Genomic DNA, 19,173 nt, shown 5'->3' with positions numbered 1-19,173 from the left:
CTTTGCTGCCCACCCCAAGAATTTAGTCCTGCGTGTCTGACCAGATTGGTGTTGATATTTTTATTGCCGTTCGTCGACTGTGCTTTGTTATTTATGTTGCCTTTGATTTAGCGATCGAACGCTCAGGTTAAATATCCCACATGGCTTCCATGCTGAAGCCTTTGGAGCTGGCTGGAGCACTAAGGGTCAGTATACTCTGGCCCAGATTTTTGGTGACTTAGCAGAAATACAAAGGCCTCTCTTATTCACTCCAGTGACATGCAGTCTTACAGGTGTCCACCAGATGCTGCAGGCAGCCTGTACTGTCCCTCGCATTTCGTTTGGTGGAGATGTAATATCCACTCTGGAGCAAACGGTCGGAACTGTTTCCATGGCGTTCGGATTAAATGTAATTTAGTTGTGCATCATAGAGAGGGGGGCAGCTTTAAAGTAGCTTTGATGATGCATCTGCTGCAGAAAGTGGACTGAGGGCAGCATGATTGAAGACGTGTCTTTAACTCCAGCGGTTTAATTCAGGTATTTGTAAAACAACGATAGAAGACATTTGATATGAAACATTAAATTATATGTGAGTTATAACCACTGTTTGTAAGTTAGTGGGTTTTGTTTTTTTTTTCAACCACAGCCTTTCAAATTATAGTCATGCATCAAACGCTGCACGAGATTCTTGGAAGAGTGTTTGATATGGATATAATGAAAGACAATGCAGAATTATGGGCTGTACGGCGCGCACGTGAAAACCCGTATCTCATGTGAACCCGGTCAGGGAGCGAGGCAGAGTCTGTCCCTCACGTCTAGCAGAGCAACTTCACAGTTAACTTTGTGAACAAAAGCCAGCCCCGCCACAAAGCATGCTGGGAAGTTTGGCTCCTGGTGAAAGTGCCTGCCAACGTCCAGCGAGCGGCTCTGAAAATCTTTTGCAAGGGCTGAAAATGAAGTTCGAAAGTAGAAATAAGAGGAGCAGCAAAGCAGAGAGCTCTCACAGCTGTAGGCTCAGCCTTCTCTTAAAGAGACATCACCAAAACATTCCTCAGCCATGGACATGGAAATGGCGCTGTACAGTGAAGAGAACTGTACGTCAACAGAGTTACGGGTAGATTAAGGTTCAATAAATCAATGTAAATTTATTTGATTAGATGTCTTGGTTTTGCAGTAACAACTGCAGAGATGTTGAGAATGTAGATATGCTGTGGAATTAATATTCAGATTAAAAAGAGGAATGAGCACAAAACACTTTAGGAATAATGATACGTTAGATTAGTTTGTTCGCACGGCTGTTACTATAAAAAACAAAACGGATATGCCTCTTTTAAATGTTTAGAATTAGCGTTGGAGGGGTATACTGGATTGTATTTTTGGATTAATATAAAACTTCAATTCTAGTATTTATTCTTTATTTCTCTGCCCAGCCTCTGTTACTGCTTTGCAGTACTTGTGTGTTTTTCAACATACAAAATGTTCGACTCTATAAACTTCGACGTTTATATTGTCCTTGTTCCTAGCCCTACATCCTTTTCTGCATCTGTTTGCTGAAAGGACGCTGAAATATGGCTGATGGTTCTGAAATATCATGCGTTTATCGGGGCTGTAATTATTTGTAAGATTAGGAGATTAGAATATTTTTGTTCTCTACAGCTTCAAAAAAAAACCTTGCTGCTCAGACATAAAGAAAAAAGTAACAGAATAACAGAAAGGTTTTGTTCATAATACAATGGTGACAGGTGCACTGTGTGCTGGTGAAATGAGAAACTCTCATGTTCCCTGTTTTCAGTTAGTATATATAGAAGTGAGTGGGCGTCGGTGCCTTGCTCAAGGGCACTTCAACAGTTGTTTGCTGATGATCGACAGGAATCAAAAACCTCTTAACAGACAGTTTTGTTATGTAAGCACATGGATAAATGTGCAACGAAGTGGCAGCTAGTTTTTGAGAAGTGCTTTATAGTTAAAAGGAAAACTACGAAGCAGGACTTGGTGCAGTTTCTCCTGAATTGTTGAAGTCGAGAAAGTGACTTTTTATTCTTAATTTACCCAGCGGACTAACTGTTTGTTCGTGCTGCCCTGTTTTACGTGAATTGCTCACTCTAGCCTCAAAAATACCCTCTCCTTTCACAGTTCTCACAGGGATCGAGTGTCTTGCGTGTAGCATTTGATTTTAATGATTAAATTATGAGATATTTTCTGATTTAGATTTCCATCTTGAGGTTTTTTTTTGTTGTTGTTGGTTTTATTTCCAGTTTGAGCTCAGGCCTGTAGTGTAGCGTTCAGTCAGGCATTTGCCGAGCAGAGCACTGTAGTGTTGGTGGTCAGCTTTGTAGCAGCCGAGGCTCAGCTCAGCAGCAGCAGGCAGCCTGGAGGGTCCTGAGCCTTCACTTCACAGCTCCCCAGTTTGGCTCTCACACATTGTGCCATTCAGAGCCCAGACCGTATATTCACCCGGCTCTGGGCACCCCACCATTGTGAGGGTGAGTTCATTTGAAAGGCCTTCAGGAATTTTTTTTTTTTTTTAGTGCAAGCAAGTCAGCGCTATTTGCATTTGTTCCTGTCTTCAGGATTTTACAGGTCAATTGAGACCGGCGGATATTGAACGTGGCAAGAGAATCGTCCTCTTCATATTCGTCTTCATCGTCGCCATGTCTTTGTTCATGTCTGATTTCCCCAAATTTTCCCTAGTTAGTCACCAGTCTGAAGTGCAGTGTATGAGGACAATCCACCTGCTTTCTGTAGTTAGAGAGGAATTATTTTCATTTGCGGATTTCATTCATGAGATGAAGATTAATTAATGGGAAAGAAATTGTATACTACAAGATTGTAAGGCATTTATTTTGGTGAAATGGACACTATTGTGAGTTTAAGCCCTATTTCCGTACTTTCTATCGCAGACAAGCATGCCTCCATATCTCTCCCTCTCCCTGGCTGTTGATTAGGGGCAGAAATACCTTTGTTGGCATCTAGGGTAGCAACAGGGGATCAGATAGAGTAGAGAAGGGTAAGTGCCAGCCTTTCATTCCTGGCCTCCTGGCAGGCGGACTGCAGGCGGGCTGGGCATGGGTTAGGCCGGAGCCAGCAAACCAAGACAGTACTCAAACAAAAACACCTAATCATTTTAATTAGCCTGAGCCTACCTTGTTTGGCTCGCCTTCGGGTGAGTGTTCTTGAATGTGTGTGTGAGAGAGTTTGTGTAAGTAAGAAAGAAAGGCCCGCATATAATCGTAGAGATGTGGGAGAGTAGTAAAGTCCACTCTCTGGCAGTTAAGTTAAAATCTCAACTCTTCATAATGGTTTAGACTACATGGCTATTTCCAGACATTTTACTACAAGAGTTAGTGGTCTATCCTGCTGAATAGTTCATGAGGATATGTAGGAACCAAAATTGTGATAAGTTTAAAAATACTTTTAAGATAAGGAACAGATATCTTTATATTTTGTTAACCTTGCCACATAAAAATTGAATTACCATGAGTTGTGTTTGTTAAGATTTAGCTTTTAAGGCGGCATTAACTGAGTTTTGACCACCAGGGGGCTGGAAAACCTAAAAACAAACTCCCAGCTGTGATTAATTAGCCTCTAGTTTTTATGTTGTTGTGGCTAACGAGTTAGCAAACTGCTGCTCGTCCACTTACTGTAGCTAGCATAACTGAACTGCATGGGAATCCCTTTGGAAACCTCTCTGACCACGTGTTGAATGTAAGTCTATTATTTCCTGGTGTTGGAGCTCTTTGGTCTGTCATCTCATGAGAAAAATGTGTTGATTCTTTGTTTTGCTAAATATTTGGCTTTCGTCACATAGTCGTTTGCTTTGGTTCTCTGCCATGTCACCATTCCTGCGAGGCAGGTAATGTCAGCATATAGGTAGCTTCTGTTAGCTTCTTTATTGGGAGTGGCTGCCAACAGATAGCTACAAAACAACATTGTTGTGGTTTTAGCAGTGTGGCTAACAAAACCAACAAAAAGGTAAAGTGGTTGAAGTTGGCAGAGTTGTAAAAAAAAACAGTGTGTCAGTGTTACCGTAATTTTCTGTGCAATATGCTGCTAACAACCGTAAGCAGGTGTAATTTGATCCATCGTTAATGTATACATTAGCCTGTTCCTTAATGCTAAAGAGGCAAGCTAAAAAAATAACGATTTTTTTAAAATTACTTTGTTAAAATTCCACAGTTATTAATAATAGTAACACATTTTAATATTTAGCATCATTCAGAATACAAAATCTCATAGTTGGTAGGGCTAGATGGGTGAAATGTGCTTAACAGTTAATTAAACTCTTGGCTAATTGTCATCTGAATATTTGACATTAAGCCAAGTTACCTAAATTATGCAGGGGTGTTTTGATGGTGGCATCAAGAAGAGCAAGTCATGAGGAGGGAATGCCAAATGGTTGTGAGTCACCTCCTTTTTTTAATGCATATACCAAGAATAAAACCATGTTGTCACTGCCAGATTTTCCAGGGAGAGAAGTTTATCGATACGACTGTTGGTGGCTTAGAAACATACAATGGATGTGTTGTTTAAAATGTGATTACACAAAGAGTTGATTTTTTTGTGCTGTTGAGGGATTTTCCTGTCTAGCTCCTGCCTCCGAAGGCGTCACATGATTTGCGGTTATGATTTTTCCCCACTGTGCTTAAATAACCTCCGGGAAGAAGAATCTACAAATCAAAAACTACAAAAAATTACCAAATGAACCATTTTATGGTATTTTAGTTTAAAGACAATAATAATGCTGAGTCGGTGAAACTGAGAAGCTGGGGACCAGCTGTTGTGCTACAGTTGGTCTGCATAATGGCATTTAGTTATTTAAAATTGCTGCAGTTTGTAGGCTACATAATTTGTATTTTTTTGTGATCCTTTACCTGACATGGGAATCATTTACAGCAGTTATTTTCCTTTCTAGGAATCTCTTTAAGCAGATCTCTTTAAGCAAACCCTGCACTTCTAATGTCTTCCATTTCCACACATTGAATGCTAAACATCCAAAGCTCAGTGCATCAGCAGCTTTAGCCTTATGTGAAGGGGTTAATGTGACTGTGTGTGTGTGTGTGTGTGTGTGTGTGTGTGTGTGTGTGTGTGTGTGTGTGTGTGTATGTGTGTGTGGTGGGGGAGGGTGGGGGTGCTGTCCATCTGTCCACTGGTGAAAAAGGGCCATATCACTCGGTGCTCTGGCAGGATAGGAATCTGTCTGGTTGTGGTGCTGAGATGTCCCGGTCAGTGGGAGGAGGCTGCTTAAAGGATGTGACGTCTTCTCAGCAGACGGGATGTCAGTGGGAGTCACCTCGACTCTCAGGGGAGAGGTGGCACCGGGGATAAAGTAAATGCTTCCAGCGTTTAGCTGACAGTCTTATCCAGCGACTGATAGATTACAGGCATAGCAGAGGCCCTGTGCGGGTCAAAGCAACAGTGATAGTGGCGTGGAAGGCAGTGGCAGAGTCATCTGAGAGGAAACAAATTTGAAGTTGAACTTGACATTGAAAGTCAGGTCATGTCCTTAACCTTGATAAAGGCTCTCGGGTGTTACCATTTTGGTCGCACATGTGCGTAACAGCCTGTGAAGGGCTGTTGAAATTTTTCATTGACGGCTGTGTGCACCTGATGTTTAGAAGGTCAGATTTCCCCAAAAAATGTTTTCGTTACTGAGATGTGTTGTTTAGTGTGCTTTGACTTAAATGGAGAAAAATGTTACTAACAATCACTGTCATCATTAACATCATTCATTAAGGAGCTGTGTTATGAGATGCGCCGAAATAGTGTGCTACCTAGGTGCATGAGTGCAACCACTGTGTAAAGTTAGTGTGGAGCCCTGTTGATCATTCACATGGTTATTTTGTCTGCTTTGATGCTTGCCAGGAGCACAGTTATGGTTAAGTGATGCTTGCGTTTGCTTGTGTTACCTTATTTAAGTGTGTGATTGACGGGCATCAAAAGTATTTTAAGCTTTTCAAACCCATAAATCCTGGGTTTCAGATACATGCTTTTCTGCTCTTGCCTAAACTCTCAGGCACTGCATGTGGCAAACCGGTGGTTTCCCAAACCGGTTAAAGCAAACACCGAAGATTATTTGCAAATAATATCCAACCCTCGTCCACTTGTTGTTCGACAGTGGATGGGACTCTCTCTGTGATCTCACTACGGGGCGGCCAGTTATCGGTATCCTCTTAGCAAGCCTTGTGGCCCCTCCTCCCTAATGCATGAACCTGGCAGGACCAGGACGGCTTGGTTCTCCTTTTCCGTGCCCCCTCCCCCCACCAGACACAGTGATGGCACTCAGTGCCAGAGACACCCCTCCCTCCCCTTCCTTCCCTTCACCAACACTCTTCTCCCCTCTCCTCCCTCCCTCCCTTCCCTCTCCGCCGCAGGCAGACCCAGGCATGGGTTCTCCATCTGTGCACAAAGGAGCCTCCTCTATCTGCATACGCTGCACATAAAAGGGCCTTTTGTCATGAGCTCTGCACACATGACCGTCCGCCTTTCACCCCGCTGGAAAAAAAGATCACTCTCTCCAGCAATCCAACCCCACCCCCAACACCAGACTCAACCCCGTCCCCCCCGACCCCCGCCCGCCAGATTTTCGTCTACCGAGGGAGAGAGAGAGGGAGAGAGAGATCCGATTTGAACTGTCTGCCGAATAGAGACAACCATCAGATGGGGCTGCTTCCATCACTGCTGCAAAGTCCTTTTTTTCTCTTTTTCATTTCCCGTTTTTTTTTTTTTCGCGTCTGCCTTCCCTTTTTCTCTCTCCTGGTGTCCTTGTGTGCACTCAGAGTGAGGCATCAACGCATTACAGCATCTGCCATACTGAAATATGAATGTGCTCTCGATTTTTGCTGTCTCCCTTCCTTTCTGCAGTCTCTGACATTTAAGGGGCATTAGTGGTTGGTTCTGTGCCAGGTTATCTCCCCCCCATTACAGAGGCACAGGCTCAATTGACAGCAGTCCGAGAGCTGATGCTTTTCTCTCCCTCTCATTTCGGTGCCTCCTGGCTTTTAACCCCTCGGCCCTACGCTGCCTAGCAGAGCCGGAGGTATTCGTATGGGCTGAGATAATGACAAAGAATTGTTCGTACATGTGAGAACCATATCAAGATTAGGTAGAATTCCCAACTGCTGTGAGACAAATGGGCTGCATTCCATTTTGGCTACTAAAGATGACAGATATTGGTGTTGGGGGATATTGAGTCAGGGTGGGGACGGAGCAAAGACACAGAGGCAGGCTAATACACACTGTCAAGTGCATGTGTGCTGCCACAAAAAACGCTTTCCTCAGCGTTTCCTTTGAAATACACACGGCCCTGATGCCTTGCTCGCAGCCAAACGAGTGTGGATTTTGGAAAGCCCACTTGCTCATCTTGCTGTCGCTGCACACAGGCCTGTGGCGGAACGGAAGGATAAGATTGACTTCTCCCTCCACCACCATGTCCTCTGCATGACCCTCGGGTTTTCTAAGCTGGTGTGAGAGGTCAGGGGCTGTCATATCCACAGTTTCCCACGTGCTGGTCCACACCTTTAGCCCTAATGATGATGATGTTGATGATGATGATGATGGGCGCACCAGAGAGTTATTACACACCATCTAGCATTTGAGTATAACGAGGGCATATCATTTACGCACTTGCAGATATCAGAAGAAGTAATAATGTAGCACCAGTAAACTAATGTTGACTCTTAAAGCTCTTTTATGGTGTCTGGAGTCATAATCCTGAGGAGCACGACTGCTTGTTGGCATCAATATAACATGAGAAATAATGATTATGATCATTGTTAACAGTACAAATAGTGATAAACACTGTTATCACACACTTCACGAGAAATACAACTCAAATGGCTTCATATGAAAAGCCTAAAACATTTATTTTAGAAAAATAAGTTACTGCACAGACAACAGACAACAGTTGTTTGGATCATTTAAACTGCATATTAATGTTATGAACCCAGAAGGCCTTAATCTTGTATAGAAGTAAACAAATTTTACCTCTTTATGGAACATGCAGACCAAACGCACATACCGCGAAGCTTCATATTTACAGAAACAACCTCTTTTTTTATAATGACTGAGCTCTTTAGTGCCGACACTTACTCCTCTGTTGGGCACAAGCATTAGTACAGAGCAATAGAACAAGTCAGTGAACTAATGTGTACACATAAAGGTAAAATACAGATAACAACGCAATGCAAAAGACAGGGTAAAAATAATATATGTGATAGAAATTAAAAACAAAAAATGTGCAACATAGAGTTACAGACACACACAGTGTCTGCACCAAATTCTTTGAAATGTTATAGCATGTCTTATGCTCATCTTAAAAATAATATTTAACTAGAATTTACATTTGCAGAAATAGCCCGCAGAGCAATAAAGCCTCTGTTTGCGCAGCTGTCCTGTGAAGTGCTGCTTTTTTCTCCCACTTGGATAAATATCCTCCTGCTAATAACATTACACACACCATTTACAGTCTGTCACTGGAATTTACCTAATCAGTGTTTTTATTTTTGTCACTTTTAAATCAGTGTCTGCATTGTGTCCTCATTTAGAGGATGCCACAGGTTTATGTATGTATGTATGTATGTATGTATGTATGTATGTATGTATGTATGTATGTATTTATTTATTTATTTATTTATTTGCAGACGCTATCAAGCTCATTAAATGACATTGCTGAATTGGGAAGTGGGAACTGTCTATTTTTGTGACCGAGCTAACTTTACTGTTGTAATCAGGACAGAGGAAGTACTGTGAAGGGGCTCAGGAGCTGAAGCCTCACTGGCCCTGCGTCGGAAATGGCACCGGGAGGAGAGAGTGTTTATGAAATGGATGGAGCGTATTAGGTGCGTGTTTTGCTGTTCTCATTAGAGCAAGGATGCTAGAGAGGGTGTGTGAGATAGCAAAAGCAGCACGCCTAGAGTGTTTGTCGAGGCGGTGAACCGCAGAGTGCGTGTGGTTCAGCTGTTGGACTCCTTGCAGCCCTGCGGCGCAGACACAGGCGTTGTGACGTGGCCCCTAAAATGCCAGGCCTGTAGCACTCCTGGCTTAGTGTTGAGGGAGAATGAAATAAAAATGGCCAGGGCTGTTTAAAGTAGGTATTAGGAGCTCTCAGGGGGAAACTGCGAAGGGAGACTTCAGGTATGCAGACACCTGGTGCAGGCCAGTCAAGTGGACAGAAAAGGAGTATTTACTCTTTTATTATCACACATCATTGACTTGTGAGAATTTGTCCCGGTACCTCAGTTAACATAGTGCATTCGACCGGTGCATTTTAGGCAACACTGCATAATGCACATTGTCTGTGTTGCTGAAATTATGCATTGAAGTTACAATGGATGACCGTGATAATACGGGTATTACAATGAATAAACAGTGACTCTATTTAAAGGAGATTTTGAATTAATACAAATGTTATTTAGCATCAAATAATTCCACATTACGAGCACAGCATTTTTGTACGTACTTGCTGTTGCTATTATACAGTTTTCTCAATTGGTCTGAACCAGAAATCTTGATTTTCAGACTTTGACAGCTTAAAGATTGAATCTATATATGATATTGTTGAAAAAAGTATGTTCAAACATTTGTAATATATATTATGATAATCAATTAAACAGAAATGATCTGCACTGGCTGTCAGGTTTATCCCTCTTTTTGTCTAACTTGGCTCATGGTTTGAAAATCTTTGTTTAATGTCTTAATGTTTTACCTTAAGACTTATAACTCTCATTAAAAAAAAAAAAAAAAAAAAATACTTTGAATGCATTGTTATTGACATTTTGATACAATTGCCAGTATAGTTGGATGTGAATTTCTTGCCTAAACTGCCTGAGTTCGATGCTGCCCTGATCCAGGACAATATGTTTGGCTGTTGAAGGGCTGCCAGAAGTAGTTGTTAGTTACAGTTAGGGCGCGTCCCTCTTTGGATAGGTTGTCCACTCTGAGGTCTGATATCGAATAGGTCCATAATTTCCAGCTTGTTCCCAGGAGAAACTTCTTCCATGCTCTTTTCCTCCTGTTCTTTCTCTCAGAATCCTGCGAGAAACAGTAAGGTGAGTTAATTCCTGATGAGAATGAGCTCTTTAAACTGTTTTCTTTTTAAGATGAACTGGTGCACATGACCTTTCTACAACTGCAGTTTCTTTACACTATGTCCTCAAAAAATATTTAAGACATAGTTCATGCCATGATTTCTTCTGATTTTGTATTTTTGTCAGCAGCAGAAATATAACCGACAGGCGTTTGGCACATGTCCCTGCCCTGCTTTGCGCTATTTAGATCAGAAGAGTTATAGCAGGGCACATTTTAAACATTTCATGAGAAACCGATAGAACGAAAATCCAGTAAAATAAAAATAATTAAATGTTTAAAGCATGCACTCACAAGCAATGAAGTGATTGTAAAATATTCCATGTTTTGAGACAAAGGAGACTTTCCGAGGGGGGAAAAAAGAAAAAAAGGTACTGTCTTCAATTATTACATTTATAGTCAACTTAAAAAAAACAGTTAAGTTAAATTAAAATCAGAATGCTAGATGTTACATTACACATGCAAACATGGAACTTATATCTAAGTTTTGTTGTTTTTTTTAATTGGACATGTGTTAATATAGTTTGCTGTTGATCAGTTCATATAACAGCAAACTTTTGAAAGTAAATGGAAACACCATTTTTGTCAGGTGAACTGTGTGTCTCTGCCCCAGGAGAAGAAAAAATAAAGCTTGATTAGACTAATGTGTTTTTAGTGCACATGTGTAATATATGTTTGCTAGAGTGTAATTTATTTTATTTATTTATTTGCAGAACGCTAATTAAATTAGTTAACAAAAAGTTGATGGGATTAGATATTAAATCCACTCAGTTCATACGTTATTATATATTTTTCATTAGATTTTTAATAAAGCAGATCCCTCTCACACTTCACAATAAAGCTGGCATTAAAGGAAAAGGAAAAAAGGAGCTGTGATTTTTACAGTTAATAATTAAACGTCAATTTTAAATGTTTGCATCTTTTTTTCCTATTATATACATAATATAATCAGCTGTAATTCAGTGTTTGCTTTTTTAAAATTTTAGTATGTATATATTTGAGGTCACCACTCACCGAGCAGCCAAACAGACGGCACTTTGTTGTCATAATCAGCTTTTAAGCCCACAGCAAATTAAAAAATCAACATATTTTCACAAGAGAAATGATTTTATTTTTTTTATAATACATATATGTTTTATTTAACTGTCCAGAAGACTAACAGGCATTAAATAGTTTTATTAAGTGCTTGATTTCAATTTCTGCAAGTTTTAATCGTGCACAAAACTTTTGGAAAGAGCAGCTGTGTCATTTTTTTACATTCTTAAAACAATCATGAACTTGACCTTTTGGGAAAAGCACTCCAGGAAAATTTCCCCAGCAATGACATTTTTTTGGCTCAATCAAATTACCACGGTAAATTACCATGGTATTTTATTTTGAGAGAGACAAGCGCAAATGATCTGATCAAGAGCAGTAATTTCGGAGATGGTGAGCATAATTTATGTCTCTTTATAAGATATTAGTGGCCTGCTCTTTCTGGGCACGTAGGGTTAAGTATGCTCACTATAACATTTTACTTTTTTCCTGTCTGCTGGTGCAAAATACCGTTTGAATAGCATGTCAGAAAAGGGGGTTTGTGAAGAAATTTCCCTGTGTTGCCTTTTCATCATATGATCATCTGGAACATCCATACTGCGCATGACTTGTGTCCACCATTTTGTGATGAGAACTTCATTGCACGTGCTCCCATTTTATGAACTTCGGTAGCACACGTGTTTTAAAGTCAGAGGCTTTGAAAAGCTGTTTGTTTGAATGCTTCATTAGTAGGTCATAATTTTGGGGAAATATTAGTCTGATTATTTTCAGACACACAGATGCTGCGCAGCCTGCTGCTGCTCGTCACACATCCCTCATTTCTGATCAGGAGTTCATCACCGCTCCAAGTACGGTGCGGTGATGATGTTGCATCATTCGCTCGTGCTTGTCCAGACAACCGTTATTTTTTTCAAGCTGTGCAGCGCCTCCGCTGTGATACTCCTCAATTCTTGTTTGTGTGCGTCTCCGTGCTCAAAGAGCTGAAAGTGGTGGTCACAGTCGGCTGCCTGAGGTGACTGGTGGGGTCAAAGGCCAGCCTGTGTTAATAAGACGTGATGTGCTGCCCTGGGACCTCAGTCTCATGAGGGATAACCCCCTAATCGGTGTTAGTTAATGTGTTAGTAATCTTTACCTTCTTAAAGCAAACAGCAATAGAGCATTCAATGGCCCCGCTTGGCCTACCGTGTAACGCTTTTGACCTCGGGGTCATGGCCTTTGTTCCCCACTCGATGGGGAGTGCCCTCAAAGGTCTCGGGTGTAATAGAGAAGTTGTTTAGACACGTGCGGGGCTTTAGCAAGACCACCTCATAGACTCTGCCCCTGCTCCTGGAGATTATAAAGTCTTGCCTCGTGGCGAAGGGATACTTTTGTGGTTAGCTTTTTATCCCCTTGAATTGGTCCATTAGAATGTACATGTGTTTTTATGTGCCACATATCATGTCTGCTATGTTGATGTAGTGGTGGTTGCTGACCCAGCACAGAACCACCCCTCTCTCATCCACCCCCCCAACACAAACCTCCTAATGCCTCCTTGATGTTTGCAAATGACTAAGTGCAAATATTGTTCGACTTTGCAGATCCTCTGCCCGCTGCAATTTCATCTTCCACCAGCTCCCCTCACTGTTTCCTGTAGCCATAGAAAGAAAGCTATAGAAAGGCAGTGTATTTATAACGAGTCCTTGTCCTCTGCTCTTATCTTGACTTTCTGTAAAACAGAGTGTTTTCCCACGACAGACACTTAAATGTGTGTTCAGTGTGCTCTCCTGACTGCAGCAGACCATGACACTCGTACAAAAGAAGGCCAAAAAGCTTAATCACTGTTTTATTGAATGCTCTGATATCCATATTAATTAATTATAATTGTGTAATAATAGATCAGTATATTTTTGATGGAGCTGGGAACACATCTGCGACATTTGTATCGATATACAATTCATATCTTTTAATGATTTCTAAACATATTCATTCATCCGTGTAATATTCTAAATAATTCTTTCTGTGCACAAAAAGATGCAAAACTTTTAATAGAAATTTTAACATGATGGATTTGAGCAGGCGTCTGAGGCTTCTGACACGATCAGGAAAAGGATTTGGAGTTTACCAGGGATTTTTTTTTTTGTTCCTTAAAACATTACACACAAATGATTTCGGATGTTGAGTCCATAACATGGCGGCGTCTGCCATTTTGTTTCACATCGTACCGTCAATTGGCCTGATTGACTGATCGTGTATCACACAGATGTGCAGCCATGTACTCCAGATAAAGAGCTGTTTTTCATTTCTCTGCTTATTCCACAATGCGAACCAAAGAGCAGAGACAAACTTGTGTCATTGTTACGGATTTAAAAACGTTCATTTTAAGCTGAAATGATCAGTGCAAGTAATAAAAAGAGAAGTGGAAACAGTGAAGGTTTGTTCCTTTTTAACAATGCGTTTCATAGGAAAGAGTTAAATAAGTACAGCACAATAATCCCTTAAAAGAGTCTGTATTAGCTGCTAAAATATTACAAATAATGGGCGTAAAATTAAAACGCGATCAATTACTGAGAGACGCGGCAGAGGAGCAGTGTTGATGAGCACAGTGGTGAGAGCTGGCAGGCTGCTCGAAACCAAAAGCGTATCCTCAAATGAACTTTATGTCATGCAAAGTGCAGCACGCACACTGAGCACAGATACACAAAGTGTGCCTCGGCTGCGTGTTATACTTGGACCTGTGTTCTATTTTATAACCCCCGTTATACTCCCAAATAAGGTCTCTCAAACATATACACACTGCAGCTTCATACATTAAAAGCCATAATGAAGTCATGGGTTTCGCAATTGGTTAAAACGCATGGCGAGATGTGACGTACAGCTGCACTCCTTCTAATAGGATTCTATAGCTCATGCCAATGTAGACGCCTGAACCAGGGCTTGCGTCTCAGTTAAGGAAGGAGAGCAGAGATCAAACGAATCGCAGTCCTGCCTTTTCCGCACCGAGCTGGTGTAAATAATGCTATGATTTCTCCTCTGACGGTCTGCGCGTCGTCTGTGTTTGATCACCTGTGATTTTTTCTTTTTTATTTTATTGAAACCTGTGGAGCAAAGAGAAGTGCAGAGGGGGGGGAAAAGTAGTTTTCGTGGTAGAAACCCAGCCTCTGTGCTGCTGGAGTGAGAAACAGAGCCGGCGAGGAACAGGGTGGTGGCCGTGCTATGAAAGCAGCCCTCACAAATTGTGCAGCCTGAAGCAGTAGCAGCCATGTTAGACAAATCTGCGTGAGCTTGAGCCCCCACTAACAGCACAGTGCCCTCTAAAACCAACAGAAAAGTTTTCACAGAGTAAGAAAGTAAGAAAAGTTTAACCCCCACCTTTTTTTTCTCTCTCTCATTGTCTCTGCTAGGCATGTAGTCCCCTCCTGCCCTCTTTAATTCTCAGCACTTTATAAAGCAGAAATGCAATCAGAATAGCTCCTCAGTAACAGACACACTTTACATATGTCCTTCCTCCTTTTCTTTCCTTTTAGAGCTCCTGTAGTTCAAGGCCGAGGGGGAAAAAGTTGAAGCCACGAGCTCTGCCTTTGCAGTTTTTAGAACCAGAGCCAAAAGAGGCAGGAAGTTGTTGTACAATAGCGTTACAGTAATCTGCCACAAATGGAAAAAGCCAAATGCTGATCGCCGAGTGGAGAAGGTGGCAGGACAGAGGCAGAAAAGAGGGAGGGAGGGACAGAAAGGGAGAGAAAAGAGAGCCAGCGTGTGTGAGAGAGACAGACGTTACAGCAAAGAATAATCAATACAATCTAAGATGGTGGAAACAACCATCCTGTTTGGGTCTCTCCCTCTCTGGTTAACTCCTCCGGCTTGCTCACTCTTTACATAAAATCTCCTCTACTTTTAAGCAGCAACGAATCAGCATTACCGTGGTGTTTTCTTTTCTTTTCTTTTCTTTTCTTTTTTTTTTTTGCAAATTTCCTCTTTGAACTGTTGAATGCGTTTTTTACCGGGACAAGTGGCAGCTGTTTTTCCTCGAGGAAAAAGCAGCAAAGTCTCACCCAAAAATGCTTATCAGCCTTTTGACTTTGTGCCAAAATAGCTGCAAGGGTTCAGCTGCAGCGTTTAGCTCGCTTTGTGACGGAGCCGGGGCGAGGAGGAGGCTCCTTAGCCCGTGCGTTCTTCGCCACATGTTACTGAAATAAACACTCTGTGGAAGCTTATCTTTTTCCTGTGTGTGTGTGTGTGTGTGTGTGTGTGTGTGTGCGTGTGTGTGCGTGTGTGAGTGTGCACGCGCATCTGCTCTTCTGTGCATTCACGCCAGTCACTGTGGCATGCTAAAGAGTTAATGCACTCCGAGTGTGTGCTCCTTTCAGAGTGTGCTCCCAAGACTGTTGCAGCGACAAGAGCCCCACTACAGTAAGAGATAAGGTTAATAATTCAACCAGCTCTCAGAAGTGTTGCATATTTCAAGGATCCTTCAGCGGCAGTCCGATCTGAAGCGACTGTGTGTTCCCTTTTTCCCCCGCTTTTCTTTTTCACTAGTTGATATAGTAGCCGAGGTACTGTATAGTGTATCCCAGTATGGCGTGTAAGTGTGCGGACTGCGTCTGCGCACTGCTGGAGGAGTGGATTTCTGTGTCATTCTTCCTCCTCCTCCTCCCCTCCCACAATGAGTGCTTTCCACCCTCCCACTCTCTCTCTCTCTCTCTCTCTCTCTCTCTCTCTCTCTGTCTCTGTCTCTCTCTCTCTCTCTTTACTTCAGTGTCTCTGTCTCCCACCCATCTTATGCTCCCTCCTCCCCCCCCCTCCTTCCCTCCCTCCCCCCTCCACAGTCTCCAGTGCAAATACAGTTCCTTGCCGTGTTGGACATGTGATGAAAAAGTGACTGGTTCGCGCGCTCCGCCGCACCTCCTATTTCATCATCAGCGGAGCTTTTCTCCCCTACACTATGCGCTTGCTGTCTCCTCCTCTCTTCCCCTCTCTCTCTCTCTCTCTCTCTCTCTCTCTCTCTCTCACACACACTGTCTCTCTCTATCTATCTCCCTCTCCCTCTTCTTTTTCTCTCTCTCTGTTTCGCTTGCTCCCCGCTTTCTGCTCCAGCCACACGCAAGGGGGAGACTTAAGCTCTGCGAGGGGAAAAAAAAAAAGAAAAAAAGTCTGCTGCTATTTCTACAGTCAGGGCCTCCCCACAGCCCGCCCTTCCATAGACGGAGCTTTTTTTCACTCACTACTAGCTGGATTTTAACCCTCTGCCTCCAACTAGCTGCACAGCAGCGCTGCAAAACCTGGCAACAAGTTGCTTTTTGGGGGCCTTTTCTCACTTTTGGCGCATTGATTTTTGCATCACGTTGGATTTTGGCGCTGTTTCTTCCGCTCTTCTGTATTTTGTTTTTCAAAAAATGCACAGCGTCTTCCTTTTTCTTTTTTTTTTTTTTGCTGCTGCTGATGGGTTTCTCACAGTATTTATTTAGTTTCTCTCTTTTTTGGATGGAAATTTGTTAAGGTGGTGTTTCGCCATGTGATGGGCCTTGTTCCACCTGGAGTGCCGGGGCGCCATTTCTGACGGGTAACCTGCTTGCGGTGGGCTCGTGGTCAGGATGACCACTGTGGATGACAAGCAGAGAATGTGACCAGTATGTGAGCGTGGTACACATCTGCGTTTTAAAGGCACATCCTTCATTAGCGCCAACGACTGGCATGAAGTACCGCACCTCCTTCGTCTCTACTCACTGTCTTTCCTACTATTTCCTTCCCATGTCCTCTCTCTCTCTGTGTCTGTCTCTCGCTCTCCCTTGTTCTCTCTCTTTCACACCGACTCGCTCTCCTAACAGGGGAGTGAGTGGTGTGCTGAGCCGGAGCTCTTTCAGGGACAGGTGCCAACTGCAAACAAAAGACATTAAAAGGCAATGAGAGAAAAAAAAAATGTAATGATGAAATTTTCAAATTTTAGCGTTGGAATGTTTGAAGTAGCTTTGCATGTTGTGTTTCTATACGCCGACTTTATCCTATTGATGCATGTTTGTTCGAAGTATTAAAACTGAATTTTTGCAACCAAGGTCGTTGGTAAAGCAGGGGTTTGAATACTTTGCCACACTTATTCTAGTGAAGGCATTTCATTCGGGGAGAGGGAGGGTGTAATGTGGGAGAGCAGCATATAGACTGCTGAATTATTCATGTGCCCAGCCAAGGCTGTGACTGGACTGGTTGTGCTATTTGCATGCATCAGACATGCTGTTTGTCTGTTTGCTAACATTCCTCATTCAAAGACTTGTTAACTAGCAGACAGGCTTAGCTGGAGCCTTGCAGACAGCCTCATGGCCTCCTATTGTTTCAGGCCTCACCAGACCTGGACCCAGCCGGTGGCAGCCCTGAGCTCGGGGCGCAGACTGTGGCTGGAGGAGGAAGAGAGCCTGGAGCTGAGATTGAGGCTGGGAACCACAAGCTGGGAGCTGGGGCTGAGGCACACAGCTGTGAAGGGGACAGTCTGAGGGAATTCACGGGGTCTTGCAAAAGCCACCAAACGGGAGCTTATGGCTTTCTCCTCCTCCCGACAGAGATGTGGATCGGAGCAGGAAGAGCTGCCGATTTCGCATCCTGACCGCACTTTGAAAAAACGGTGAGTAATATCTGTTTTAATATGTGTACGCTTGCGTGGTTTAGATGGAAGTTCATCCGTGTGTTTACATCTTTTAGCATTCAGCGTTTAACAAGCAGCCCGTACAAATAAACATTTGGTGCAATTGAGGTTTCTCACACAAAGTTTCTTTTCACGCGAATGCGCATTTTATACTTCTGAATATAAAACCTTAAGTGTTCGTGTAGTTTAGGAACATGGCGATGGAGCCGTTCCTATAACTGTGAGAATCATTTTCGATAACTTTATTTTGAGCTCTTCACAAAAACCTAGTTGTAATTTAGTAATGCAAAACCAGAAGGTATTAATAGCACTTTGATTTCTGCCAGGATAATCCTACTTTGTGGCAATCAGTGGATGAGTGGAAGGCCATGATTGTGGAAGTATTTCATATGTGTGATGTGGTCGGGCCTTAGCATGTACTGTATGAAGAGAGGAACATGGTGTACTGATCGTTTTGATTGGTTTAATGTTGTCGAAAGCTCGACCATCAGATTAATTTCAACGGGAACACTCAGCATTTCTTTAAATTTCATGAAGTATTATCATGATTATATCCAAAGTAGTTCATTTTTCCAAGTTCATATTACAGACAGAAAAGAGGATAAGCATGAAACAGTCCATCACTTAACCATTTACAAAAGGTATTTGACTGTATTTGCCTTCTTTAATGTTGATTGTATCATTTTTTGTGAATCTATCCTTTAAAGATGGAATTTCACAGGATTTATGCTTCACATAGGAGCAGTAATGACCAATTTAAACATTAAAAGGCACTTGCAATAGTAAAGATAGCATTGAAAACAGCCCTTTGTTTTTATTTGAGGAAATAGGAAACCTGAACGAGCAGTAAACCTGTGTGAACAGTCAAGAAGCAATTCCGTAAAAAAAAAAAGAAAAGAAAAAAAAAAGATTGTGAAATGTTAAATTAGATTTTTTTTTCTTTTTTTTTTTCAAATAAAAAGTTAATTTACTTTGTGTCATTTGGGTCTTTGTCAGTTAACTTTATTAAATTAAGGAAAAATTCAGGTTACATAAGCGAATGAGACATTTATATGGCAATTTACAATTCCCAGGTCTATTCATAAGATTTAATTTGTAGTATTGCCTTTGAGAGGAACCAAATACACAAAAACATAGTAATCATGTTGTGGAATAACTTTTTCTTTTTTTAAAACGTGAATTATTAGCAGTTGATTCCTGAAAATTGTCCATTTTCAGTCTATTTCGTGGTTTGCTAGTGTCTGCTCAGATGTTCAGCTGCTCAGCAGGCTGTTTACAAAGGACTTTTTGATGGCCAAGGTCAGCCAGATATCCCTCCGAGGCTTTTCAGGTGGTTCAAGATTCAGGCTCAGCTTTTCCACATATAAGTAATTATGTTCATTCACATGATTATAAGCTCTGCCTAACTAGCAGTGGACACATGGTTTTGGCTGGCAGAGTATCACACTACTCCACCCCTAAGGCCTTTT

The 19,173-nt window shown here is 42.0% G+C and overlaps 1 long non-coding RNA gene across 4 annotated transcripts in view; it reads left to right on the top strand.

The window, feature by feature from the left end:
- LOC119025084 overlaps positions 1 to 19,173 on the top strand; it is a 45,285-nt gene that overhangs the window by 9,096 nt on the left and 17,016 nt on the right. For 2 of the 4 annotated variants that reach the window (XR_005076690.1, XR_005076689.1), the window contains exon 3: positions 17,402 to 17,683. This is a non-coding gene — a long non-coding RNA (uncharacterized LOC119025084). Of the gene's footprint in view, positions 1 to 3,595; positions 3,685 to 16,186; positions 16,701 to 17,401; positions 17,684 to 19,173 lie in introns of those variants that run through there. The other 2 variants (XR_005076692.1, XR_005076691.1) reach the window with 2 other exon arrangements.

Source organism: Acanthopagrus latus, chromosome 8, assembly GCF_904848185.1.
Source record: "Acanthopagrus latus isolate v.2019 chromosome 8, fAcaLat1.1, whole genome shotgun sequence".
Taxonomy (NCBI): Eukaryota; Metazoa; Chordata; class Actinopteri; order Spariformes; family Sparidae; genus Acanthopagrus; species Acanthopagrus latus.
The sequence above is the reverse complement of the archived record's forward strand: the minus strand, read 5'-3'. Positions and strand labels throughout refer to the sequence as shown.